The following is a 10,730-nucleotide window of genomic DNA, read 5'->3' as shown; positions in this document are numbered from 1 at the left end:
GAAGGGTTTGGCCAGCGTTTGTGAGCAAGTGCTTTATTATACATCACCAGATATGTTTGATTTTCACCAATATAAGGCCTTAATGTAATATTTCGAAAATAAATATAAACTCAATATATATTTTTTCCAAAAACGGTCACTAACTTCAGTTTCTATAAGTAATAATGGTGAGTAAAGACAGTAAGACCTTTTCATTTTAATTTCGCGTAGAAACCTGTTCCTCGAATATGTTTCCTTTAGGTTGGTATGACTGTCAGAGATATTTGTGCCAAATGTCACATCAAAATGATCWTTAGAGTTTARTACACGCTTATCTTMMTGAGTAAATAGATTGAAATTATTCAACAAGGAGCTCCATCAAATTTTGTGTCCGGAATMAGATTTCTAGTGCTTAAACGTTCAAAACGTTGGAAAGGCCTTCGATGATAATTGATAACGACTGCTCCGGGGAAACGGTTTTGAGTAAAGTCTCGCTATAGACATTGAAGGCTATTCCGGAAAATGATTTAACAACTATTTCAAGGATTGGAAAATTTTTTGGCACAAGTGTATTGGAATCAAAGGGGATAACTTTGAGGGGAACACAAAGATTTTGAAAAATAAATTAAGAATTTTAAAATTATGTGCAATGTCTTACTATTTTTTGCTCATTGTCATTTACKACTATTTTGAGACATTTTTAAGGGGGTCAGATCATCGCATGTGACGACAGGTTTTTTACGGGATTTCTTAGTATTTTTTCGATGACCAATAAACAGATAGAGCTTTAGGCTACCATTTAAGTTATTAACATACATTTCGACAATATATAATAAATATAAATTTTAAACTAAAAATATTGTGCAGCACATGAGTTACAGCAAAAAAAAATTGGCTCGTATTCCCTCCACGATTTCACCTGATTGGCTTATTTGAAACAAAAACAATTAATCACAATTTAGTCTGTTAACCCAAATGCAAAGAATGTTCTAACATATTATTAAATGAATATACTGAAAATTTATTTTTTTTTTGTTGAAAAAGTAGCGAATTTGGCGAAATGTAAATTTTTGAGTGTACCCTATAAATTGGAAGTCATTCGGTCAAGGCGTTTTTGGGAACAATGAAAGAATGTTTGAAAAACAAAGTTAGGAGAAATTGCGATATACGACTGATTTCACATTAACGATAACTGTTTTATGTAATGGCTTTGAAATTTCAGCCGTAATCGAAAGAGCAAGCTGAAACAATGCTTTCGACCAACTGAAAATATATACTTATATTCTAATCATTCTTGAAAATAGTATTAAATAATAGATTTAAAGATTATCTGTAGTGGCTGCTTTTGCAGAAATAAGAAACACATTGGACGTGGCTGACAAATAGTCATCAAACACAGTTTAAAATGTCAATGAAATTCTATATTTCTATGAAAGTACATTTGAAGCCATTATGTATAGAACTCGATTTCACGTTTGCAGAAGTCCAGACGCTGAACCCAATTTTCGACGAATTTCAAGCATAAATCGGCCGAAACTACTGCAATTTCACGTTCGATATTCATACAAACTTCATCACTCGGCGCTGGCTTGTTGGTACAGACCATAGACTTGACGTAATCTCATAATAAACAGTCCAATTGACCGGGTCAATAAGTCGATTGTGTGCCGTCCTCTTGGAACCACATACTGTCTAAGTTCATATCATCCCATTCGGGCCAAAAATATTTAGTTATCATGGAGCGCTAGCGATTCCCATTCAAGATAACGTGCCGGTCTTGATCACGGAAGAAGTAAGGGCAAATGATGCCGCCGGATCATAAACCGAACCAAGCCTTAATTATTTCGAGATGCAATGGTGGCTCATGGAGTACATCCACACGTACTCACCTGACCAATAACTAATATATTATTTTGTTTATTAACGTAGCCATTCAACCAGTTCTTCTTCAATTGATGCGCTAACAGCACCAATATTCTCTTGGATTCAAATTTTTTCACTAGACGCTCAACTGATAATCTGACAGGACGATTATGAGAAGAGAAATGTCAAAAGAGCKCGAAAAAATATGGGCTCGTTGCTCTCCTTATTGGTCTACTTTTGCAACGTCCCTGTTGAAAACCCCGTCATGTATAATGTATACACCCTGTCAAGAAAGTATCGTAAATTTATAAATAAAACGAAAATGTTTCAATCATCAACCAAATTTCTTTTATCGCCTTCAAAGTAACATCCATTTAAAATGATGCACATGTGCCAACGCTTCTTTCAATCGTCAAAACATTTTTACAGGCACTTTTCGCGTCAAAGTTCAGTGGGGAGTAAGGAAAAAGTTACAGGGAGGCCATATCAGGTGAATACGGTGCTTGCTCAATGATATTTGTTGAGTGTTTGGCCAAAATTTAACACAAATAGGTTGATTTAAATTTTAAAATTCGGAAACACTACTGAGGTCGACTGACATAAACAGCTGCTGTAAACACACTGGTTGACCGATCGCGCTAATTTTTGGCATCATAACACAGTACAACAGCTAATCCGGGGGGTGAGAAATTCCAAGTCAGGGTGATGGCACTAGGTCAGTATGGTAAAACCCTCAAAGGGTTTGGCAGTTTTGTTTTTTATGACCTTATGACCCCTTTTTGCCCGATTCTTTCTTGACAGAGGTATACTTTAAAGAGCCTCAGACGTTTCCTTCTGGGAGTTATAAAACAACGTGGTATAATTAATAAAGCCAGGCTATAAAAATACAATTAAAGGAAACAATATTTCTATAACTTAAAGCAMTAATTTCGAAAGTATCAATATCTCGTTAAGAGATKAAGAGGATTAAGTGAACTAACCTTTCAACAATAACACAGATTTTACAGGAGAATACGTCAAGAACTATTGAACTGCAGGACAATGTGAAAATTACCATTTAGTAAATTATAAGTTTATCATGTAGCAACCGATTTCGATACTACCGACTTCGATACGTTTGAATATTAGTAAGGAGCATAAAGTACGCAATTTAATCAGACTTTTTTTTTAAGCAAAGCCCCCCTTGATGTTGATAATAAATACAATTATCTTCACTTATAGTATAAGAGCTCTATCGAACAGCTTTGGAGGGCATAATTCAAAGACKTTATATATTTATATTTACATTTCAACTTTAGTGAAACCACAAATACCAGACAGTAAGCCATAAACAAGCAAGGTCACTACTGWCATTTTATGCAACCGTACAATTAACTAAAACAAAAAATGGTGTGCATAATGCAATATTTATAATGGAAATAAGTGTCAAAAAATTAAGCAATCCAACAATGTGTCAAGACAATTCACTGAAATGTCAAACTATTCAACATACTTGGCGTTTGTTCGAATATTGCACCATCTTCTCAATGTATACTACACCATATACTTTCAAAGGCTCTTGACAATCTCAAGTGACTGTCAAAGTGACAGTTCAAGTGTTAGCTTTCAGCGCCTACGCAACTGGTTTGCACAGTTAAACTACTTCGCACGCCAAAGTAGACGACGAGAGTAGTGTCGGCAAATTGCAAATGCATTTAAATTTGGGTCAGTGAAKGCATGGAATATATGTATTTAGCTTTATTGGGACAACAATAATTTGACTAACGGTAGTCACTATTGATTTGTTTTTATTACACCATTTATAACTTCATATGCCGCCGACCGCAAACGAAACACCGACGAGTGAAGTAACAAACGTAAATATATCAATCTATGCTACATACGAGTGCGTACGAGAGCATATACGATAAAAAATAATTAACGGTTGCATGCAGCGCAACTATCTACTTATACACACGAACATATTGTAGTGTGTAAAAACAATTACTAGACAACAGGTGGGTGGCTAATTGAAATGGCAGCATTCACTTTTTCATGCTCTATTTGTGAGTGCATTTTTTTTCATGCTCTATTTCTCGAGCACACTCAAGCGAGTATATGAAAATRTACTTGTTACCGCCAGCGGTGTTGTTTTTGATGTGAGAAGAGGCCTAGAAGAATGGTCGTACACTCTGTATATAGCTGTAAAAGCAGGAAGTATAGTTAGCAATTTTTTTGATTGAGATTTATTTTTAATTAATCGTTAGCAATTAAAAGCTTATAACAATGATAAATAAGTATTTTCAAAAAAAAAAAACATAATAGTAATTAGTTTTCCATATTTTAATTAAAAAATCTAATTCGAACGTATAGTGCTATAAAACAAGAAAAAAAAACCTTTCCCAACTACGTTTGTTTTTTTAGCATGTCAGTTAGCATGACAGCTATATACATACTATTCTTACTCGATCTGAAGAATTTCTTTGGAGATTTCATCGTTGTCTTAGAAAATAATCCAATTTCTGAAGATATCTCGTTAATGAAAAAGTTTTCCATACAAGCCTTTGATTCCGATCGATAAGTTGGAATCACGGTTATATGTCGTAGTGGTGTAGGGCCCTAGAAAGGACCATACTTGCAAAGAAACTGGAGAGCGTTAAACGAAGGCGGCGTGTGTGGTGCACTAACGTCCACTCTAACCATGGCACTTAACGCCATATTCAACATAGTGCCCCTTAGACATTGCTGGAAGGTGTATGGCTGCGAAAGTGGCTGTTAAACTCAGAGCATCTGAGGTCTTAAAAGATCGTGTATCTGAACACTCGGATATTCTCACACATTTTGACTTCACACCGGATCGCTTAGATCATGAACCATGAAAATCTGGCGGCATTTTGTCTACTCATATACCGGCGAGGGAGATGTGGGTGGAAAAACCTGTTGGTTTAGAGGGACAGTAAACTTCTTTGCGCTTGGTCTTCTAGGCCGAGGTTGTTGCCATAACTGTAGTAGTAAATTTACTGCTCCGAAGTCTTCAGGGAATTGACCATCCACTTGGATAGCAGAGCGGCCTTGAACTCATTAACAGTGCGKTCAGGGCTAGTTAAAGAGTGCCTTACCTCGCTATCAATAGCATCGAGTGCCTTTGTGATAAGACTGGTATGGGCGCCAGGCTAAACGGAATCACAGGAAATTCTGAAGCTGTTGAGCTAACCGAAAGAGGCATCCCAGAACTGCTATCGCTAGAATGGGAGCGGAGTTGAGCACCGGCTCCACTGTATCTCAAAACTGGCTTAACCGAAAGACTTGAAATTTGTAGGGTAATAATCAAAACTTCCTAAAATTTCGGTTTCGCAAACACCTTTTTTCCAAAAACTTAACACAACRGAATCGCAGGAAACTGTAAAGCTGATTAACTAGCAAGAAAAAGCCCCCTAGAACCGTAAACGGTAGAAGCGGATCGGTGCTCCCCGGACGATGGAAGAGGAATCTTGCATACAAAATAGCTGGACTTCGCGAAAGCTTGGCCAGCGCTGRGCCACTATCGGTACATACGCTGTCGCAAAATCTTTTTAACCTAAGATCTGCAGAAGTTGGTAGAATGGTTGGATGAGGTAGAAACAACTCAACACTACCTTCTTAACTGTCCAGCATTCGGAGAGAAGGACTTAGGATCTTGGAATAGCATAGCTTCGGAATGGAATTAGTGAAATTCGAAACCACCAAAAACAAATCTGCTACAGCCTGCTCAACACAGCAACTTCGAAAAGTAAATGTACATGCTCAATACAGCATCTGAAGCATTGGCAATGTAACCATTCAACACGAATTTTTCGTACAATGAACCCAAATATTGTAAAAATTCTACAACAACGTATAATTAACACAGCCAATCACTTTTAGTTGCGCCAACTTACATTCGGAAAATCCGAAAAAATTAACTAATTACCAATTTACAAGCAAATGCCATGCTGCTAGTATGAATTTTAGGCACTTTAATAAATACGATTTTAATGAATTCATTTTTCCAACCAGCGTTAGTGGTAATTAAATGCGTGAAACAGAAGTGAACACAAAAGCAAAAACAAAAAGTATTTTTTATTAAACGCGTAGGCATGACAAACACTTGCTGGCATCAATTATTTTAAATTTCATGTGACAGCTTGGCCAACATATAATTAAATGTGATAAGTATTCAAAGTTGAAAACTAAGAAGAAGAAGAAGAAGCCGAAAAACGCAGACAGCAAATTGCAACAAATAATTATTAATACTTTATGCGTAAAACAACAAACATAGTGTTTGAAAAATTTATCGCTAAATTCGTTAGACGCTGAGTAGTTATTAACATTTTCGGCCAGCCAAATATTTTTTGAAAAATGTTTATTTTTCATTTTTTATTAGAATGGCCGTTGTAAATGGTCAGGCCGCCGACATCGCTACTGTTTTTGTACCAGCTATATTTTGTTGTTTATTTAAAGTTTCTACTTTGCGATCACTCATGGGTCATAAAGTGGGTCAAATGTGGCCGTAAATTGTAAAAGCAGCAGGCAATTTAATGATTTTGCCGAAATCTTTAGAAATTATGGTAAACACGGCACCAAACTGTACATAAAATTGGAAATAACTTCATAAATTTACATGTTAATAAAAGCGCTTGTTTTTAATTGAGTTAAGTTGAGTTGAGTTGAATTGACTTGAGTTGTGTTGAATTGAGTTTAGTTGAGTTGTTGTTGCTAAGTAAAATAGTCCAACACTATGATAACACTCAATAATGTAAATACGTAAATACACGAGTTATGAAACCCAATTCGATACACATATAAAAGATGTCAAGAGATGGTAAGGAAGTCAAAGTTATTAAGCATAAACACGACCTTTAATTAAAATTGTGCCAAACGGTAACTTAATAATCATCAAACTTGAACAATAACTTAACTTTTGTTGTACTTTAGTAGCTCATTTATAAACCCTGCTAATCCAGCTTTGTGGCCGACATATTAAACAGTTTTCTCAAATCTAAGAGAAAACTTTTCTTTTTTAAAGAAAAAACATAGAAMCTTCMAATTTAACGGGAAATGTTCATTATCATTCGAAAGAACATTCCTTGGCACTTACWTTTTTGAAGATTATTTCTTTCAAATGTTGGCCGCGGCTATGTCTCAGCTGGTCCATGCGTTGAGTTCAAATTTTGATGACTCGTTCGAGCATTTYGACTGTTARTTGGCGAATGACACGAATGATGTYTGGCTCCAASACCTGACACGAAGCGGGARWGTCCGCATTGACTTTAAACTTTACATATCCCCACAAGCAATACCACACGATCTGGATGGTCAACCTACCGACCCAAAATGTGAAATTATCTGCTCACTGAAATATTCTCTCAATAAATCCATTGATTCATTTGATATTTGTGGAAAGTGGCGGCGTCTTGCATTAAATAGTCGGTTATCATGGTGCGGTGATGGTCGCCATTGAGGTTAACTTTCTCTCCAGGATCATTTTTGAAGAAATATGAACCGATGATTCCGCCGGCCCAAAAACCACTCTAAACCGTTGTTTTTTCTTGATGAAGTGACAGCTCTTGTATCCCTTAAGGTGTCTCTTCGTCCCCAGTGCGCCAATTTTGCTTGTTTGCATACTTATTGAGCCAGAAATGGACATCATCGCTGAACGAAATTTGCCTCGAAAACTTCGAATCGTCTTGGAACTTTTTAAGAGCCTATAGAGCGATGTCATTATGGAGGGTCGAGCGACTTTGGTTCTTRTACAAGCTGTATTTTGTACGCTTTCAATTTAAGATCTCGAATTARAACGCGAGAAGTCGTTCCATACGTCAGTCCGAGTTGCTGCGAACGGCGCCTCATTGACTGCYCACGGTCTGCGCGTGCACCCTCATCTACGACTGCTATATTTTCTTCACAGCGTGTAGGACATAAAGCTGCTTACTTCCTTCAGACGATCCAATGGTTAACAGTACATATCGGAGTTAAGAATTTTCCGTAACAAAACCTTCTAGACCGTCAATCTTGGCTTGGACACCGTTTGCTTCGACTCACCGTGTTTTGACAAAATCTGTTTTCGCTTGTCGTTATCGTTATTTTTTCGCCTTTATCAAAAAAAAAAGAAATGTGTCCATCTTTGACGTGTGCTCAAACAATACTGTGCCCAGCAATCACGAAACTGTCTCAGAAGTTTTCTTAGAACAACGTAACTACAATTGTATTATCAACGGGATATTCCAACATGTTGCTTAAGTATTATATATTTAAAAGCRTTTACAACAAAATGCCTGTAATTGTTTTGTCCTCGTGATGAAAAAATTTTGGCATTTGGGAGCGTAAAAACTATAAATCAAGGAATACAATACGATCGCAATCAATGAAAGTGACGGTACATGCACCGTTATGTTGCACTTKTTGCAGTTATCAAGATTAATTATGGCTAATTTCTTGCAGTAACAAATTTTAGGTCTTAGCGATTTTGACTAAATTTAGTACGTACTATTCTTTTCACATTCCTCTGACGTAGTGTGAAAATGGGTGAAATTGGACTACAGRCGCATACCTCCCATATAACACAATTTTAAATTCCATTTGATTCTTTCACTTTCCAATTCACATATCAGGAAGCAATTGATATAGCGTGTCAAAACTTTGCACGGATTCCCTTAAAGTATGTCACTTTTTGACCAAAAAGTTTTGCAATCCAAAAAAAAACGGTTCAAGCCATCCCAGTATCATTAGTTGGCTTTTGTTCGAAAATATCGTTCAATGTGTGAGATATATAATTGAAATTCAGAGAGAAACCTTTTCTGACAATTGTATTTCAGTGTACCAAAAATGGGTTGAATCGGGGCAATAGTTTCCTAGCCCTAAATATACTTATTAGAAAGATTTTTGAACTTCCAGGTGACTTGAGTCTGGATATCTCGGCCAATATTTGAGTTGTCTCAATGAAAATWACAGAAWAATTTTTACTCATAACAATRTACATATCTTTGTGCCTAGATTAGACACAGTTGGTAGAAAACATGATCTAGCCCCAAATAACTAACATCAAAATTTTCGAATATCAGGCTGACTTTGCTTCGTTTGATTAAGGAAACCCAGGCAGCATTCTTTTAGTATGTAGCATGATCATAGTTAATAGATAAAATYGGGTTGATATTGYTCCAACTACCGTATAATGAGTTTCTTATTTTTCAGTCAGTTTATGMGTTATGTAGAATATATGTATGTATRTATATAAAAAATTGTTAGATTCCGATMCTCTGGTTGATCCTTAAGTTATTTCCCTGACTTTGCTTCTTGCACGTTACAAGTGTATAAAATGTTCGGTTGAACTCGATCTTAGCCCACCCTTACTAGGTATGATTGTATTTTTTACAACAGCTGCTGATAATTCCTGATGGATTTCTTACTCTAATTTAATCGTTTTCAAGTCTGTTCTGTGTTTGTAAACACCTGAAAAATTAATTACTTGGCTTCAGAGCTATTAATAAATTGTTAAATTAAAAAAAACTGTACAACAGTATACTTATACATTACCTAAATACTAGCATAAACATWTATACATATTTATATATATGTGTGTATATGAAAAGGCATTGAATTTTTAGAGCAACAATATCACCTTAACATTCTCACCTGGCCAAAAGCAAATTGTCAGCTTCTAAGATGCCCCTTTAAACACCTACATATTTCTACTCTCAATTGAGATTTGTGTGATTTAAAGAAGACATTTAGAGGCAATTAGCATAAATAACGCTTTGCAATGTATCATTTTCGTTTCAAAAAATAAATTATGTGGAAAAATAAATACAAACAAAATGATTTAAAATTAAAAAAAAAAATCAGGCAAAAAGTGATTGTGCGGTGAATTGAGCATAATTTTAAAAGTCAGTATTCAAATAGAGTAGAATTGACCTTCAGCATATGCTATAGTGCTTCTCAATAAACTGGATTTGTTTCATTATGGCAGATCATTTCGTACTTAAATATGCTATTTCCAAATTTAAATCAACATATGTATACCTGTACTCGCATGTGTGTGTTTTTGTTGTAGTCAATGCTAATAAAATATAAACAATAGTTTACTACAACAAGTTTTGATATTATTTTCTTATTACTAGATTGCTGCYGAAAGAAAATAAACAAACTTAAATAAACACTGGAAAACATTTAATGATCACTTACCATTGTGTGAAAAGTTTGACAGCCGTTGTAGGATTTCTCATTTTTAGACTTAAAATTTCACATCGACTAGAATTTTAAAGCCTAAACGCCACCATTATAAAGTATTTTTTACGACCTGAAATGGCATAAATTGTATTGGAATAGTAAAATATAGATACAGAGAAAGTAAAAGCACTGAGTCGATTTAAAAAAAATTATTGAACCAATTCTTACAATTTTATAAAAGCTTTCAAAATAGACATTCTCCGGAATAGCCTTGAGAGCCGAAGTGCATCCTGCTGGATCCCCTCTGTACTCTCAAAATGCTTTCCTTCCATCGGCCTTTTCAAACTAGAAAACAAAAACAAAATTCGCCGAAGTGTTGGGATGCCCGCCTTAGTTAGGTAGCTGTTAGCCAATGGGCTGCAATATCTTGTCGGACCCGATTGACCCTTCGTTTGAGGCTCTTGAGTACTTAAACGTAAAACTTGGCGTTGACGGTTTGTCCAGGAGAAACAAACTCATGGTGTCAAAAAACACAATTAGCATAATTTTCACTTTAGATTTTCTCATCTTCCCCTTTTTGGGCGAGACCTGATGCCACCAATTCTTGATAAAGCAACATCTAGATAAMCCTGCTTGATTATATCAAACATCTCTGTTGCAGATTTACCGAGTTTCACACAGAGAGTTTACATACACGGGTTAAGGAAACTGTTGGACGGCATTTC

The 10,730-nt window shown here is 35.7% G+C and overlaps 1 protein-coding gene across 1 annotated transcript in view; it reads right to left on the bottom strand.

Annotated features, from left to right (window-relative positions):
- Nucleotides 1-10,118, bottom strand: part of LOC108968808 (zinc finger protein 431) — a 191,190-nt gene extending 181,072 nt beyond the window's left edge. Inside the window, exon 1 of the mRNA XM_018933073.1 lies at nucleotides 10,021-10,118. The gene's annotated coding sequence lies outside the window, so the exon portion shown is untranslated. The remainder of the gene's footprint in view (nucleotides 1-10,020) is intronic.
- Between the last annotated feature and the right edge of the window lie 612 nt (nucleotides 10,119-10,730).

This window comes from Bactrocera latifrons, unplaced genomic scaffold (assembly GCF_001853355.1).
Source record: "Bactrocera latifrons isolate USDA-ARS-PBARC rearing strain unplaced genomic scaffold, ASM185335v1 scaffold_23, whole genome shotgun sequence".
Taxonomy (NCBI): Eukaryota; Metazoa; Arthropoda; class Insecta; order Diptera; family Tephritidae; genus Bactrocera; species Bactrocera latifrons.
Note: the sequence above shows the minus strand (reverse complement) of the source record. Positions and strands in the feature narration are given on the sequence as shown.